The sequence below is a fragment of the Triturus cristatus genome, chromosome 7, assembly GCF_964204655.1.
Source record: "Triturus cristatus chromosome 7, aTriCri1.1, whole genome shotgun sequence".
In the NCBI taxonomy this organism is placed as follows: Eukaryota; Metazoa; Chordata; class Amphibia; order Caudata; family Salamandridae; genus Triturus; species Triturus cristatus.
This window is the reverse complement of record NC_140590.1, coordinates 1,769,410,412-1,769,427,444: the sequence shown is the minus strand read 5'-3', so window position 1 is coordinate 1,769,427,444 and position 17,033 is coordinate 1,769,410,412. Positions and strand designations below refer to the sequence as shown.

The 17,033-nt window shown below is 43.0% G+C and overlaps 1 pseudogene across 1 annotated transcript in view; it reads left to right on the top strand.

Annotated features, from left to right (window-relative positions):
• LOC146813033 (killer cell lectin-like receptor subfamily B member 1B allele C) overlaps positions 1 to 17,033 on the top strand; it is a 70,177-nt pseudogene that overhangs the window by 30,690 nt on the left and 22,454 nt on the right. Inside the window, exon 5 of the transcript XR_014966188.1 lies at positions 11,927 to 12,039. The product of XR_014966188.1 is annotated as a killer cell lectin-like receptor subfamily B member 1B allele C (transcript). The remainder of the gene's footprint in view (positions 1 to 11,926; positions 12,040 to 17,033) is intronic.

Genomic DNA, 17,033 nt, shown 5'->3' with positions numbered 1-17,033 from the left:
TCGCACTTGTTGATAAACTTTCCACACTTTCACTTGTCTCCAACTGTGTTGGCTCTTGATTTGCATGCCAATGTGTGTTACGGACTCTCTGGCTCCCTGCCATCCATGCATTGCTACTTCATCAGGACTGTGTGTTTGTACATGTGCATTATCATGTCCCTGTTTCGTGCTTTGCCAGCTGCGTATGGCCGTTTAATGGCCACAGGTGGGTGCACATGTGTCCTGTGTTTGGTTGTGCACAAGTTGGTGTTTGTACCACATTGTGTTGGGTGTTGGGGTGCTCTACTTCCTATGTGTGTGTTCTGCATTATGTGTGAGATGTCCCTTCAGCTCTGATTTGGCTCACCCTTCTCCCTTTCAGGCGGTATTGTGTTCACTTCTGTGCCTGTTCAGTGGTGTAACATTGCCAGGTTGTGTGACTTATGCACCTGGTTGGTGTTGTTGCTCGTGGGCATGGTTTGTCTGCTGTTGTGCTGTGCTTAGTTGTGCATGTGTGCCATTGTGCCCATCTCCCCCGTCCCCCAGTCCCTGCTGGCTCCTCTCACTGTTGCTGTTGTGTCTGTTGTTTGGTGCAGTTTGCATTCCCCGAGTCCTGCCACCATCTCCAGACTGAAGTGGTGGACCCCATTTCCTCCATATCATCCAGCTCCTGGTGTGGCGCTAGACTCCCACCTCCAGTGTGCATTGCTGCCTTCTTGTTGTTGGTGTGTTTCTGCTTGTTTGTGCCTTTTGCATCATTGCTGGAGTTCTGGTTTTGTGCCATTGCCCTCCTCCGCTCTGAGGCTGCATTCACCTTGTCCAAATTGGCCTGCCATGTACGATGTTTTGTTGCCAATGGGTTTGGTGGGGTTGTCTGCTGGCTCGGGTTGCCTCCATTGTGGTTGGCTGTTGTTTTCTGTTTGGTCTGTCTTACTTTTTCAGGATTTAGTTGTGCTTATTCCCGCCTGCTGTGTGTTTCGTGGTCCTGGCCGTGCTTATCCCTACTTTCCTCATCGCGGATGGGCTCATCGCGAGTGTTCTGGTGTTGCGGATTGTGTTTTTATCTACGTCGAGGTGGTTGTATCGCGGACAATGGGCGCGTTTTTGGCGGACTATCGCATGCTACCTCCATGTTGTGAATTCCACATTGACACGGGGTTATTTTCCCGCGATGGGCTGCGATGTTGAGAGTTGCGTTAAGTTACTCTTGCGGTAGTTATCACACGTTCTTGTGAATATGCCCCTTAATGTACTGCTAATGCCAGAAAGTAGCACAATCACTGTACCAAAAATAGACCTAAGGTGATAGAACAGGTTCAATGTATTTGACAACATTGTAAGTCATATTGAGGGACCACAGGAAGAGGGCCCTAGATATAGACATTATCAGGTTGTGAGCACTGCTCCAGTAAGATCTAAAAGTAATCAGAATGTTAAGAGTGAGTATGGAGCTCCATAGCGTTGATTCATATGATAAGAACAAGAGACAACAAGAGAAGCTTAATCCTCAGATATGAACACTGAAGCCTTAAAGCAACAAACAGCACTAAGCTCTAGGGTGGGTTTTCCTTCAGATAGTCCATGGGCTGCCCTACTATTTAGAAATGTGTGGCCCTACATGTTCAAGGTATTTTATATCAATGATTGTATAGTATATCAATCGTTAAAAGCGTAATGTAAGATAGGAATAACTCTAGGGAGTTCTTCAAACATCGTCAGCTGGGCTGATTGTGAGCTGGATTCTCAGCCTTAAAGGGGGATATAGACTTGTATCTTCCTCAAGAAGGGGCATCTTCCTGAGAAGACTATCTGGGGAGGTGCCTGTGTCTCATTTGCAAAGAACCAGTGTCTGAATTAGAGGTTTTGCTGTGGACTGAGTGAGACCTACTGTCACTTCATTTTCTCTATGAGAGGTAGGCAGCACCTACTTGGGATGTTGATCGAGTGATTCCAGCAAAGATTGAAGTTCCTGAGGCTCTTTAAATTCCTGTGTTCTCCTCCCAATAATTATAGTTGCTGGATCTCTGAGGCTGTATTTAATTCCTTTTGGTTTTAATTTCAGGCAGAGGACAAGACATTTTTCCAAGAGCACATTTGTTTCATAGGAGAAGTCAGCAGAGAAAGGGAGTCTGGAGCCCTTGTAAACATGGGGGCCATGATGATGAGCTCTTTGGAGATTGAGCCTCATGTGGTGATGAGGTTGAAGGCACAGTATTGGTTTTTGGTGAATTTCTGTTTGAGCCCATTCTCAATTTTAGTCTGTGGCATCTTGAATTATTGAGGTTGTCAATAATCCACATCCAACAACTTGGACAGAAGAGTCACCAGAAAGCCTGACACATTCTCTCCTTCAATTTCAGAAAAGCCGTATAGGCGGACATTGTCTCTCCTTCTTCTGTCTTCTAAATCTATAACCTTCCACTGTAAATACCATTTATCTGTGGTCCAGTCTGGTGTCCTTCCTTTGTAAAGTTTCAAGACATTTCTCTGACTTGCTTAGTTGGGTCCTGAAGTGCAATAAATCTGTCTGCATTGATTTTAGTTATCAAACCATTTCCGCCAATGATGAGTCTACTGTATTTTTTGACGCTTTGATCATAAGGGTAGCTAGGGTTATCAAGGCCATGGCTTGGTCAGGAGTTGCTGGGGAGATAATTTTCCTGCCGCCTGTCAGTGCCGGCGAAAAAGAAAGCTGTTGGGTTGCCTTGCCCCTTGACATTAGTATGGTCATTATAAAAATGAAGGTATTGCAGATCAATACAATCTAGTGTCTATGTATTGATCAATAGGAGCCTGTAGTAAAACGTCTTGCCCAATCTCAGAGATGAGAAATGCTGATATTATGCATAATGCATCTACAGGTGCAATGCTCTTGCATCGTCACTAGATATCAGTTGTGCCACTAAGAGAACGACCTTATTATTGTCCTGAGGAGGAGGCACTAGTGACATGCAGTGTGTTTCTCATGAATTATGTGCCCAAACCAAGATGTCTGCCATCTATGGGCCTCTGGTGCTGATCATTATAGTCATTGAAAACAAACTATGGCACTGTAAGGCCATAAACTTCTGGTGAGGGTTTTCAGTGCTCAGTACATACAATGAAGTAATATGATTCAGTTGGCCAGCAGTGCCGATGTTTTAGGGAGGTGGGATGCAGCAGTAGTACCAGCACCCCTAAAACGACTGGGCCATCTCTCCCTTGAGGGGCAGCATCGGTGGTGTCAGTTTCCCAGACTTCGGGATCTTGCAGATCCCCAAGCACCAGTGGCATGGCAGCTGACAGCTGACTGCGGAGCTGGTTTGATGTAAGTAAGTTGCAGGGTGCTGGGCAGCACTTCACCAACTGCGCCACAGCGATAGCACAGAATAATTTGTCCCTTAGTATCCCCGTTGTGATATCAAGCATGCCTACCTGCTTGTTGCTCATACTGCAGAAGATAAGGCTGTCTGCTGAGCCACTCAGAGAACGTCAATCTCCACTCATCGCCAAACTCTGCCCGCTTGGCTACACATCTCTAATCCTTGGTATTTTTCCATCATTAATCAACCCTGAGAATGTCCTGATGTTTGTGCCTCCCTAACCCATTGTACGTTTCCATCATTGATCACACCAGAGGATGGTTCGGTGGTGGTGCCGGTCTATCCAAAGATACTTTTCCATTGTTAATCAAGCCTGAGACTATCTCACTGGGTGCACCTCTCCATCCCATGGCCCTCTTCCCTCAATAATCCCATCTTAGAATGCCCTTTGGTTGTTTCATGCTATCCCTTTCTACTCTTCCATTATTTATCAAGCCTCAGAATGTCCCATTGTACTTTTCCATCATTAATCAAGCGTAATAATGTCTTGTTGGTTGTATCACACTATCCCATTGTACCTTTCCATCCCCATCCAAGCCCGGGAATGTCTTAGTGCAGCTCTATGCCATTGTATACATTCTAATGATGTGTAAACCTGGAAACACTCTTGATTCTTGCAACAGCTGGGGTTGCTAATTGTATTTCTCTTAGATTTATGCATGACTCTAGTACCCTGTTTTACTTCATTCGAGAATGAAAAATAACCAACATCCATCAAGCTTCCAAATTTAGATGAAAATAGTTTTAAAGTTGGCTTACATGGAAATGGCCAATAATCAAAATCTATGGGAGCCTAGATTTTGTAATAAAATCATCCAACATTTTCAGTCTAGGCTCATAGCGTCTATTGAGTAGAGATGTGTCCCCCGCAGAAATGCAAGTGCACCCCGATAGTCATACTAGCAGATCCTGGTGTGATCCATGAAACGGTACCAGGGAGTCGCAGAAAAGTAACAGTTCAAACTATAATCAGTTATTTATCATAAATGATGATCTGCTGTTGCAGAATGCCACACCTGGATGGGGTAAGGGTGACCGACTCCCTCAAGGACATTACGGACACTGTTTCCAGTCATGGATTTTCATGGAATCACCTACTGCATTCTGGGTAGTGGAGTCTTGTTTTGCTTCCAGTGAATACATTATTCAAACACATCTGAAAATAATGATGTGAGGGTAAAGCGTTCTGGACTGGAGACAGTGGCTTCAATGACCTAGAGGGAGGTGGTCTCAGAGATGTTTTAAGGCATGGGCAAAGTGGGCAGTTGCCAAAACCCCTCCCCCACCCCCTTCCAAGGGCCCCCTTTCGAAATGGAACTTTCTCTCTATTTGACTTCTATCTCTTCTTTTTCTCATTGTAAGCCTTTCTCCCTGTCTCTGCCTACCATAATCTCTGAATCTCTCTCCCCAGTGTCATCTGCATAATTCAATCCTTTTCTGCACCATGAGTTAGAAGGAAAAGGGTAATAACATTCAAAGCTGTTCTTAACAGGGGCCCCCAAAATAGGTATTGCCCAGGGGCCCCACAATCCTTAAAGTGACATGGGGGGAGGGGTCATCCTAGTTGTGGTTTACTGGAACTGCGACGAGGATGGCCCTAGATTTTAGGTCTCGCTGAGTCAACGCGCATGCGCTGCTCGGAGAGACTTTTGTAGATGAGTTTTCAAAGTGCTGCTGGCTGGCCTAGCACTTGCGTTCACGCGAGCGTGCACGCGCGTAGCCGGCAGCTTTGCAATATGTACAGCCAGCCACGATCACTTTCACTTGCACGCGCAGCCTACTTTCACTTTTCGCACGCGCATACCACTTGTGTTTCTTGTTTTAATACAAATACATCAGTGAAGCCTCTGAGGTTTAACTCATCCAGATTCTACACTTCATTCTACAGTTTATCGATTTCTGATTTTGTGTAGCGCCGACAGAATCTAAAGACGATGTCAGAGCACTTTATAGTGACCAAGGTTCACGGTATTAGGTTTTTAAGTCCACGTCATTGCATCCAAGCTGGTCCCCAGCTTGGCCCTTTCATGTCACTTGGTATGAACTGGTATGAGCATATATGATCGCACAAAGGTTCTTAAAATGCATTTTTTAGTGTTGAGGTTCTAGTTTTTTCAACGCCATGTTTTTTTTTGCGAGTGCAGCGTGAGATGCGATCTTGTGTAATATTTCAGCAACTGATGCTCGGTTTTCTCTAAGTCGAATAGTAACAAAAACTTTGACCGCCGTAATTAATCGGAAGTGCTCATTCTTATGGGCTAAGCATTTTCACCTTCATAGAATCTTAATGAACGTCCACAGGTCGCAGTGCAGTGATGAGAACAGCTTCTAACCAGCAGCAGCAAGCCTGTGCTTATTTATGTCTGTGCCAAGCAAACTGACCACTGTTTAGGCAACGCTGCAAAAATATCAACAACCGAATGTTATGGTGGATGTCAGTCGCCTGGCAAAGAAGGCTGGGAGGGTTCAGGTAGTAAGTGCTGCTCTCTGTTCACGTTCATGTGACAAACAGCGCGCTTCTCCCAGTTAACTGCTGTACGGACACAACGATTGAACTCTAAAAGCGAGCCTTTGCTTTAATTTTATACTGCAAGCCTGAACACATTTTTCTGCTTCTGCAAAATTCAAAAGGCTGATTCTGTGCGTCACCTTCTGCTACACTGGTTTTTATCAGATTCCGGAGTCACATGCACATTGCATACATAACATACTACCCCTGGCCGCATAGGGTTGCATGTTTGTTTTGCTGTGCAATGACTGAGTACAAAATTGTTATGGAAAGTGGGTGTCGCCAGTGTCGGACTGGCACAAAAAATGGTCCCGGGCAGCAAAATAAATTTGGCCTCTGGTAGCGAATCAGATAGCTAAACAGTGGCACACTTTTCTGAATCAGGCCTCTTTTGTACTTTATTAAAACAAGTTGTATATGTTTTTTTTAAAAAGGTATGGGGGACTGCAGGTGTGCTTGATGCAGGCAATATTTTTTTTAATAAAAGGGAAATTGACTGTAAAAACTGGCCCACCTAACACTAAAACCGGCCAAAAAACTGCACACAAAAAAACAAACTGAAACAAGTATTGGCATAGCCAATAGGTCTCGCCTTTGGGGCCTTTGGAGCATGGGAAGCACCTTTGCGCCGAGCGTAGCTGGGCTCTATGTACATCACCTAGAACGACACAAGATCCTCCACAATAACAATCCGCACATCGACAGGATCAAATTATGGAAAAGATACATCGATGATGTGTTTTTGATTTGGGAAGGTGACGAGACTGGTTTTGAGTTTTTCCTACTTTGGCTCAATCAACAAGACCCATTTTTGAAATTTACCTTCACCTTGAGTAGGTAAAATCTGTTTTTTCTTGACCTCAATATAACAGCACATGAAGGTCGTCTGATTACCACTACACACTTCAAACCTACGGCAAGAAACTGCCTCTTAGTCTATGACAGTTTCCATCCAAGAAGTTTGAAAGACAATCTCCCCTTCGGACAATTTTTGCGCCTAAGACGCAATTGTACCACACGACATGATTACAACATCCAAGCAAAGGATCTGTCAGAGAAACTTGTGCGACGACAATACCCTCAACATCTTGTGTCTAAGGCACAAAAAAGAGCTTCCAACAATAACCAAGAAGCCCTCTTAGAACACAAACCTGAGGATACAGAAAAGAATCAGAAAAGACAAATCTGTATCACTACCTTCAACATTGCATCAGACCAAGTAACAAAAATAATAAAAAAACATTAGCGTATCCTGAATAGTGGAGGTCTGGATTTACAAAAACCTATGTTCAGCAACAGAAAAGCAAAAAACTTGAGAAACTATCTGGTACACACCAGGCCTAACCCTACGAAGACTGTCGGACCTGTACGCTTGCTCCACACATTACCTGAGGGCAATTACCCATGCGGTAACTGTAGCGTGTGTCACCTAAGCAGTGCAACCAAAACTGTCACCTATAACAATGGCATAACATGGAACCTTCGATCGTTCACCAATTGCAATACGACCGGGGTGATATACCTTATCACCTGCGTGTGCAACCTCCATTATGTAGGGATGACCACAAGAAAGGTGAACACAAGAATGACAGAACACCGAAGCAATTTTAGGTGTAAAGGTAATAACACAAAAATGACCACACACTTCCTGGAACAACAACACACACCCAATGACTTTAGCTGAGTCATTCTTGAACATGTTGACAACCACCCCAACATTGAAAGAAAACTGCATGAAAAAGAGCAACGTTGGGTTTTCAAGCTACGGTCTGACATTAATGGTCTTAACGATGACATACCATGGGGACATTTTACTTCAAACTAGGGCTGATATATACAACATTTTTAATGTATACCATTTTCTGCAGCCACCGCTTTTTTTTTCATTTCCTGAATCATGTAACTTTATTGAAAGGTTTTTTTCTCGATTGTTTGTCCATCTCCCTGGAATAATTTCCAAACCGGCCTGTAATAATATCATGGTTATATACATTAACTCATTTTTTCCTAATCAACTTCTACACGAGAGGCGTATTATATGATTATCTCCCTAAATATTTTACACTCCCAGTGTAAGCAGGAACATCAGTCTTTTTCACCCTGTTCCATCATGGCCACATTCTTCGAGACAACGGTTTGTCATCCAGTATGTATGGCAAACCTGTTATACTTTATTCTTTATCATCAGCCCTCCCGTTATCTTGTTTAACTATTAACGATTTGTTATAACTATCAATGTTCAAATGAACATTTAGTTACTTTACCAACTCAATTTTTCTTCCCTTTCCCAACATGGCCACCACGGAAAGGACCTCCACCGGGAAGTCCTTTCTTGCTTTCCATGCGGAAATGCGCGTAGATAACAAGCACCTCGCCCGGAACCACACAGTATGCGGTCCGTGAGGCTTGGGCTCTAGTAGGTGTACCAGAGTGTGGTTTTCAACGTACAAGTAAGTGGGTAGCCCCCCGGGGAAGTCAAAAGTTAAATAAACAGGGGTAACCCTATAACCCAAGGAACCTGGGCCTTTATCAACGTAATATAAACAGTGGTTCCAAAGGGAAACAGTTATTTTCAATAGAATAGATCAAACAACATAAATCAAAAGAAATCAAGAAACAAAAAACAGAAAACACAGCATTAATAAATCAACCAAACAATCATTATTTCGCAATGACTTGTAATTCAAAAAACAAACAATTTATTCTTTATATTTTCTATTGGATATCAACTCATTTGGATATGGACAGGAAATGAAAGGCTGTATATACAATATTTTTGAAAAACGACGCAGTGACAAAGTGAATAAAGTGACTGGGTGTGATTGTGAAAGTGTAAGTATTTACAGTATATGTCAGTGATTAACAATAAAATCAGAATATACACAAAATACAAAAATTACAACAAACTTTTTGTTGTAAATAGTCCCAAATTTCGTCATAAACAAAGAATAAACCTTGTAAGGCACATGTCCTAGTTTTTTATATTGTACACAAGGAATTCCAATTGATGGGGAACTGTAGAACCGTCAACGTTTCGACCCTATATCAACCACTCGTTGTATATAGTCATATCGGGTCTTCTTCAGGACACAAAGGGTGTATAACAGCCTAAAATTAAATAAATATCAATCAATATCTAAGCTGTGTTAAAGATTTTGAGAAATGGAAAACAAAAGTTTCCCCAAGAAATCACCTAGATTGTAGGTGATGAGACTGATGTTCACTCTATTATCGCAATTGCCACTCGATATCAATCAGATGGGACTACCTGGTGACATATATGCACATGAATACGCATAAAGTAAATACAAAAAATGATATAATCATTTATGGCATTGCGCCCATAAAAAATTAATTAATTACCAGGGTCATAGAAGAACTTGACTAGAAGGCAGATACGTCTTGGTCTACGTAGTAGGTCCTTTTTTCTGTTTCTATAACGCTTAGATTGACGAGATCTGTTGTCAAATGCTATGAATATAAACCCAATAGGGGTAAGTTAGAAAGCTGTTCAATTGGTATGACAAAAGTTAGACAGCATGACAGATTGGAAATAACCCACTTGATGGCTCACCTGACTTAAAGGTAGGAACTTTACATGTACCGCTGCTGAAGTAAGTACAACCATCAGGATACGAATTCAACTGGAAATGCATAAAGCAAGTCAGATTTAGTTCCCCAACTTAGGTCAAATCTGTTAAAAGAACAACGGCCTCGGCATTGAGTCATACAATCCACATGGCAAACCGTGGTTAAATTCATTTCACTAGCTAATCAACGCACATGATAACAAGCAGAGAAATACACTGACCCAGTGATGTAACATTGTTTAAGATCGGGCGTGTTCCCTGCCGACAATCACTCTAAAATTCAAACTGCCCATGAGAGCAAGCTGCGAGTACAAAATCCTCCATTAGCCGTCAAAATATCACTAGAAGGGCTCGAGACCTACTCGAGACATTCAGCCAGCAGAATCGCTGTACAATGCGTCTCCTACCTGATGTTAACGGGTTATTCCTCTTACTCCTGCTTAGTCCGCTAGAAACTACCAGCCTGGGAAGCGTGCGTGCAGCAGCTATATTGCTGCTATCACAAGACATAGAAACAGGACTGACGTTAGCCGCACGTCCTCCTTAACCACGGAGATCGTACTTTTTTCCGTTTTCTTTCCCGCTTAAGGTCTGCCAAGAATACGGAGCTCCACTCTATTAACGATTACTTGTACCATCTCTTTAGGTGTACAAGATCTCCGCACCCCCTCCGTTGACCATGAGGCATAGTGTTGCTTCCTAAGATGTATGTAATGTCATGCATATGTCAGTCTTATATGTGTTGTATGTTGTGTCAGACGCATGTTTGTTTTATGTGCATTGTGTGCATTCATAGATTTTTTCTCACCTTGTAGCACAGCGCCTGCATGAAGAATGTATTTTCTTGGATAACCACATAGCGGCACAATAGAAAAAAGAAAAAAAGAGTGTACCAACACTGGTGTATAGTATGATCACTATTGATTCTATTTACATTGCATATGATTTTTTTGTTCCTTTAATATATGTGTTTTTATACCCTACAGACATTGCCAGACGTATACTTACGTATGTATTATTTGTAACGCATGCTTATTAGTCGCAGCGTTTTCACTTGTTTCACTGTAATTAGGTCTACTAGGAGTGGTTTTTGCACTGGGCTGGTCCCAGTGTAGTCCTGAAGAAGAGCTGGGGAAGCTCGAAACTAGTTGACCATATGCTAAGTACACCTATCCATTATAGTTAGGGCTTTTAGCATATCACCCCATTTTTAACCAATTAGCTAGGAGCAAGAATAAAATGTATTTGGACCACTAGTTGATTATTTTAATTTATCTTGTCCCACTCCATATCACTACACTTGCACTACACATAATTTGTTTTGAGTGCTCTTGCGTAATCCGCAAGTTGCAGCACGCCTCAGCCCGAAGAGGACTGAGAGGACCCCAATGATGAAGCATGTCACCGTGGGGAAACCCTAGTGAGTGAGGGGACTCAAGAAAGGAAAAGTTTTGCCCCTTTCTTCCTTGTTTTGGGTGATTTTCGGAATCCAATTGATTTTCTGACACCCCCAGGTTAGGTTCTTTTTACCTGAACGTTCAGGTTGTTTATGAACATTGCAAGCACTCACCCCCAGTCAACTGATCTGGGTTTAATTCATCATCATTCTTTAGTTCACTCCGCCACCCCAGTTCAGACACGGCCATATGCAAATCAGTCTGACCCTGTGCCTCATGGGAACAGTCCAGACCCAACTGCCAAGCTATGTCTTCCCTGGACCGGAAACAAGCATCCTGGGACAGGTTTCTGGCTAATCAGCTGTCGTCAGCCAGGCTATCTTGAATCCAGTGGCAAAATGAGCAAGGGACCCACGTCTGGGCATACCCTGCCAACTTAGGGTGAACAAAGCAAAACCAAAGGGGATGAAGGACAGAGTGTTGAACATTGCAAGTACTCAACCCCAGTCAACTGATCTTTTGACTGGGGGAGAATGTTTACATTGTCAGCATTTCATCCATCATTTGTTTGCTGTAACACTTTTCGCCCTAAGTGGGATGGGTTTGCCCAGACATGGGTCCCTTGCTCACTGTGCCACTGGAATTAAGCTATCCTGGCTGAAGAAGGGTGACATACCCTAAAACCGGTCCCAGGATGCTTGTTTCCGGTCCAGGGAGGACCTGGCCTGGCAGTTCGGTGTGGGCTGTTCCCATGGGGCACATTGTCAAGACTGATTTGCATATGGCTGGGTCCAGACTGGGGTGGCGTAGTGGGCAAAAGAACGATGGATTTAACCCAGATCTTTTGACCGGGGGAGAATGTTTCCATTGTCAGCATTCCGTCCATCATTTGTTTGCTGTAACACATTCTGATGATAGCCACATTATCTTTAGACACATTCGATTTTTGCTTTTCTTTTTAATTTAAGAATATATTTCTACTTAACGTAACAGAATGTGTAACTCGAGAAATATAAAGTCTAATGATGAAAAAGATCAAAATGTGCAATTTGCCAGTATTAACCTCTTGCACTTTTATCACGTTCCCAGAAGTTTGTACGCGGCAGTGTGAAGCACAGTAGCTCGGTCTGGCTCGGGCTTTTCCTCGCGTGTCCCAGCAGGAAGTGGACCTGGGTGAACGGCTCCATGTTAAACAGTGACTGGTGGGTACCTTCTCAAGGCTGCAGCCATTGGTCAGATTTACCATGCTTCATACTGGCATCTTAGGAGCCAATGGGATGAGGATTTGCATGCATGTGTTCTTTTACCAGCGTTCATATTGGTTAGGTGGTGGAGAAAGACCTGAGAACAGGGACTGCTGGAGCCACTAGGGGGCAGACATCTGAATGGGTTTCGGCTTTGCATATGGACTCAGGTCACAAACATGAGTGTATTACAAGTCACCACCTCGCGGATTACCTCTGCAGTAGAATTTGCTCAGTCTTTTAAACTCTCTGAGATCTCATGCACTTGAAGCCCACCAGGGCTGTGTGCGGCTTGCCTTGCCTTGGTCCTCCACCATTGGCAGGGTGACAGTGGTCAGCATGGTGACAGCACAGAGGGTCACAGGCAGTAGCCACAGTGAATAACATGAGTGAGGTGTCTTTGGTAATGTGCGTGGAGGTTACATACCCACTGCGCATTGCCACACCGCCTTCTTTGCCGCATAATTGACACAGTAAAATCACCTGTGGTGATCATGACACCAAAACACGCCCCCCATAATCTATACTATGAACCCCCTCTGCCAACCAAACACGATGCAATGTCTATACATAAGCGACTCCAATACTCACTTCTTTTCACTTGGCTCAACGTTTACACCTGCAACACAATTGTCACCTCACAATATTTACGCCCTTCTAGTCATCACACATTAGAACAAAACACTCCAACTTAAACCACAGGGAATTCCACCGCCTCCCACCAAAACACAATGGTGGTGGAGTGTATAACAGGAAGTGGCTCTCATTTCACTCTGCTCCACTCCATGCTCCAAAGCATGTACACAGGATCATGGCAAGAACACCATTCCATTCCTCATGACACCAACACTCTTCCCACACAGGCCCCAGTACACACCCTCATTCTTCCTCCCATACACACCTGAAAGAGTAGAGTGCTACCAGCGATGAAAATGCATCTCAAGCATTGTTTGGGTATGAGGAGCTTTCCCCAGGCATCTACAACACCATACAATACAATGCAGAATGTGAATATATTTTTGTAAGTCACTCCTAGTGAATGTATGCATTGAAGCGGCCTTCAGAGCACATCAAAGAAAAACAATGCCTCAGTCCTCTGATCTCACCGTGCGCCTGTCGGCCAACCATGTCAGAAGGGTGGAGGTGAAGGAGAAAACATCAGACAATTAATAGCAAGCAGAGGATGAGGCACCACATTCCACTGAGGAACTCTTAAAGAAGGTGCCTTTATAGGGGGTGGAGAATGAAGGCTTGGCCAGACTAGAGATGGGACAGAGTAAAGACAACTTAAGCCCAGCCTTCAAAGGCAATGAAACAAGACATTTCCGGAGTACAGTTTACTCGCACATGCAATGACCATTGGGCAGATAAGACTCAGTAACCTATGACAGCTGCTGTGTGCTACCTGAACTGTCAAGGACATTTAAATGGCACTGCAAAAAGATAAAGAGTTATTTAGCCCCCAGACCCTTATGGATTGGTTTAGGATCAGCCCCAGTGACATCTTAGTTTTCTTCTTTGCTTGTCTTCTGCAAGTCTTAAAGAAATACAGATCCATCTTTCCATGCTAAAGATAATGAGAGGACACCATTACTGTCTCAATCACTGCTGAACTTAAGAGAAGTACAAGGTCCATGGATGGAGGTGAAGCTCCTGACTGACTCTTAGGTACAGTGAAATTAAAAGAATTCTGTAGAGCTCGGCATCTTGCTGTTGCTGGTCCTGGTAGGTAGAGCTTTGGCGCGCGGGCATGGTAACTGTATCATATGGACAATAGATGAAACTTACACCGGCATTGGAGAGAATGCAGCATGGCACTGGGCCTCTTTGCACCATCTGTGGATATTGCCCTGAAACTGTTTCCTATCAAATGCGATTGTTACACCCCTGTGAATATTATATTTAAATATCAATATTGCTTTTACAACCAAGCAAAGTCGACCGGAGCTGTGAAAAACTTTAAATTGTTGTGGAAGACTCATCACAGAACTGAATGAGCCAGCACAGCCCCTTTATGAAAGCTGCAACCTGCCCAGACTATGGGGCTACATCCCTGTGCAAGGAGAAAATGGAAATCCTCCAAACCATTGCCTATTATGCCCTCTGACACCAAAAAGGGCTCATGCGGCTTCGTTTAGAAATATCTCCTGGCATCATACACCGAACCTGCTGATCTCTAAGAAACACACAAAGAGAGGATCACAGCTCTGAAATGTTTGTGTCCTGATTATGACCCTGAAACACAAACAGGGTCGAAACGTTGACAGCCATTGGCAAAAAAACTTAAAAAAATAATATGGCCATAAAGGATCATTGAGTTCTTTTAAACTTTATCTGTACATGCTCCTTTGCATTTACTTCATAATTAGACATTTTAGCTTTTCTTTTTTTCTCACCATTTTTAATTGATCATTTTTTACCCAGCATTTTGGTAGTTGTTTGTTTCAGTGCACCGGGTGACCACTCATTTTATTGAGCACTATCTGTATTGTACACTTTTTTCTATACATTATGTTAAGATATTTATTGCCTTTCAATGTCTCTTTTGCATATATGTTTATGAAAAACAGTTCAATACAGATGCAGTTGCAGTTGTTGAAACATTTGTATGTTTTGGGAATAATCAGTTTCACAGGATAAGAGCAATCACTATTTCTATATTTTGTTCAGATATTCCTTGTGATGAGTGATACCTGCTTAGACGTTGTTGTTTTTCTGTGATATGACCCTTTCCTACTGGTCTAAGGGTTGCTTCTGTGAGTATCGAGTATGTCATGTTGGAAGAGAAGGAGTCTGACAATGATCCTCAAGGGGGGGCACAGGATCATTTGTAAGTTGCCCCCACCTTTCCCCACTCCGGTCAAAAGCTCCCACCGTGACCTCTGCTAATAGTTCATCACAGGAGATTACAACTTGGAGAGACAGAAAGTGGGGAAAAGAATGCCAGCCCTTAAAGATGATTTGTGACAAGATGGTTCATACAAAAAGATGAACGGTGCCTCCATTCAGCAGAAAACCGGAAGCACATCCGTGATGCTGCTGGAAGAGCCCAGAGACTTATGAACATTGAGGAAAAGGTGTACACTCTTTTTCTCCTTTTAACATATACGGTTCCAATTCAATAAAACGTCATACGAATGTGTCCATTGTATGATAAAAAAAACCTGCAAAGTTAAAAAAAAATAATTAAAAAATTGAATGTTTTCAAGTGAAAACATAGATTTGCCAAAATGAAAAACAATTAAAACAAAACTTCCCCAGTTCTGCCAGAGAGGGAATTGTGCTGCCGCTCTCTGTAATGTGCCTGTCTCTGCGTGTTTGACCCAACCCTGTGCGGTTTCTCCAGCCGCCACCTGCCAGATCCTAATATTTGTGTTGCTGCAGCTGGCGCTGCTCTTGCCTCCTGCCCTTACGTTGTCTGTGGTTTGTGTTAGTTCAGTTTTTCATTATAGAAAAGCCAAAACGACTGGCATTGTCAACGCTTGTTTCAATGTGTCATGTATTTGAAGACAGGTCTCCTAATATATGAGAGCCGAGTATTCCTTTGGTTTTTGAGTGTGAACCGAGCAGTCTGCTTTCCGTACAAAACACCCCACGGTGTAAAAATGTAAATATAACTTCTAAACGGCTCTTTGCCATGTGTGTGACAGCCTCAGCAATTTATCAAAGCTCAGTTCACATATTCTGATTTTTCGAGCTCACATAGACCTAAAATAAAAACAGCAAACCCCAGAATGCAACGAGCAATTTGTTGAAAAGCCAGGATTGTTTTACGGCACCACAAAAGACGTGAAACTACTTGGCAGCTATTTCAATAGAAAAACATATATTAATTACGTTGTGGTACACCTTTGTTCTTGGAGTGAATCAAAGGTTAATTACACCAGGGACACAATTCAAAGCAGCTGCTTGTATCTCAGGAGCAACGCGCAAACACCTCATCGGAAACATTCAACTCAATACAATACAATAAAAGCTTTATTCGGAAGCAAGGCACATCCATAAAAGCAAAATACAAATACAACAAATACAGCAAAATTCAAATTTCTATACTGATATTGCATTCAGTTTCAGTTTCAAAAATCTTTATTTCGATCACAGATCATAAAAGATACATAGCAAAATATGGAGAATTAAAAAAGTATTAAACATGATGTGATCCAATGAATTAAAACATTAAAATACATTAAGAGAAAAGAGGAGGTACAGTGTGGTGTGCTAAGATCTAACAGAAAATCAGTTTATACAAGTCTTTTCAGGACGCTGCTGCGAGTATACCACAGGGAAGTTAAAAATTTTGAAAGTGCAAAAACGACAATAGGAGAAAGGTCGGACTTTAAAACCCTATAGGCTGGTTGGAAGGATCTGAAGCCCAAGTTCCTGAGTAACGGGACTAACCAGCGTTTCCTGCTCCTCTCATAGCCTTTACAGAAGAAGACGGCATGAACTTCGTCTTCTTTCGGATGAGCACAAACAGGGCAGGTTGCTGTGGTGGAGCAAGGATACCAAGACGCTGTGAAAAAAGCTAGAGGAAGGCATCCGTATCTCCATTGAAGGAATAGTTTCCTCGTTAACAGAGGGGAGATCGCGTCAAGAGTGCTTTCAAGACAATGGGAGTCTTTTGCTTTCAGGAATAAGTGTGTCAAGGATCCTTCACGGCTCTCGTTGATAGCTCTTGTGAGCATCAGTTCGTAGTATGCTCTCGCGAGTACCTTCTTTGAAATCTTTATACAGGAGTTGGAAGGATCGGTCCATAGTTCCGGATAGCCCAGATCCTCGAATTTTCCCTTGACATAGGTCAGCCACGGGATCCTCATGGCGTTCCGCAGCTGCAAGAATTCCTGGAGTTCCTCTCTGTAATTTAAGAGATCGGAGCTACACCACAAACGCCTCCAAAAGGTTAGGGGTTTAAGACCTAGCTCCTCTGATATTGGTCTTACTCCCAGGTCTAA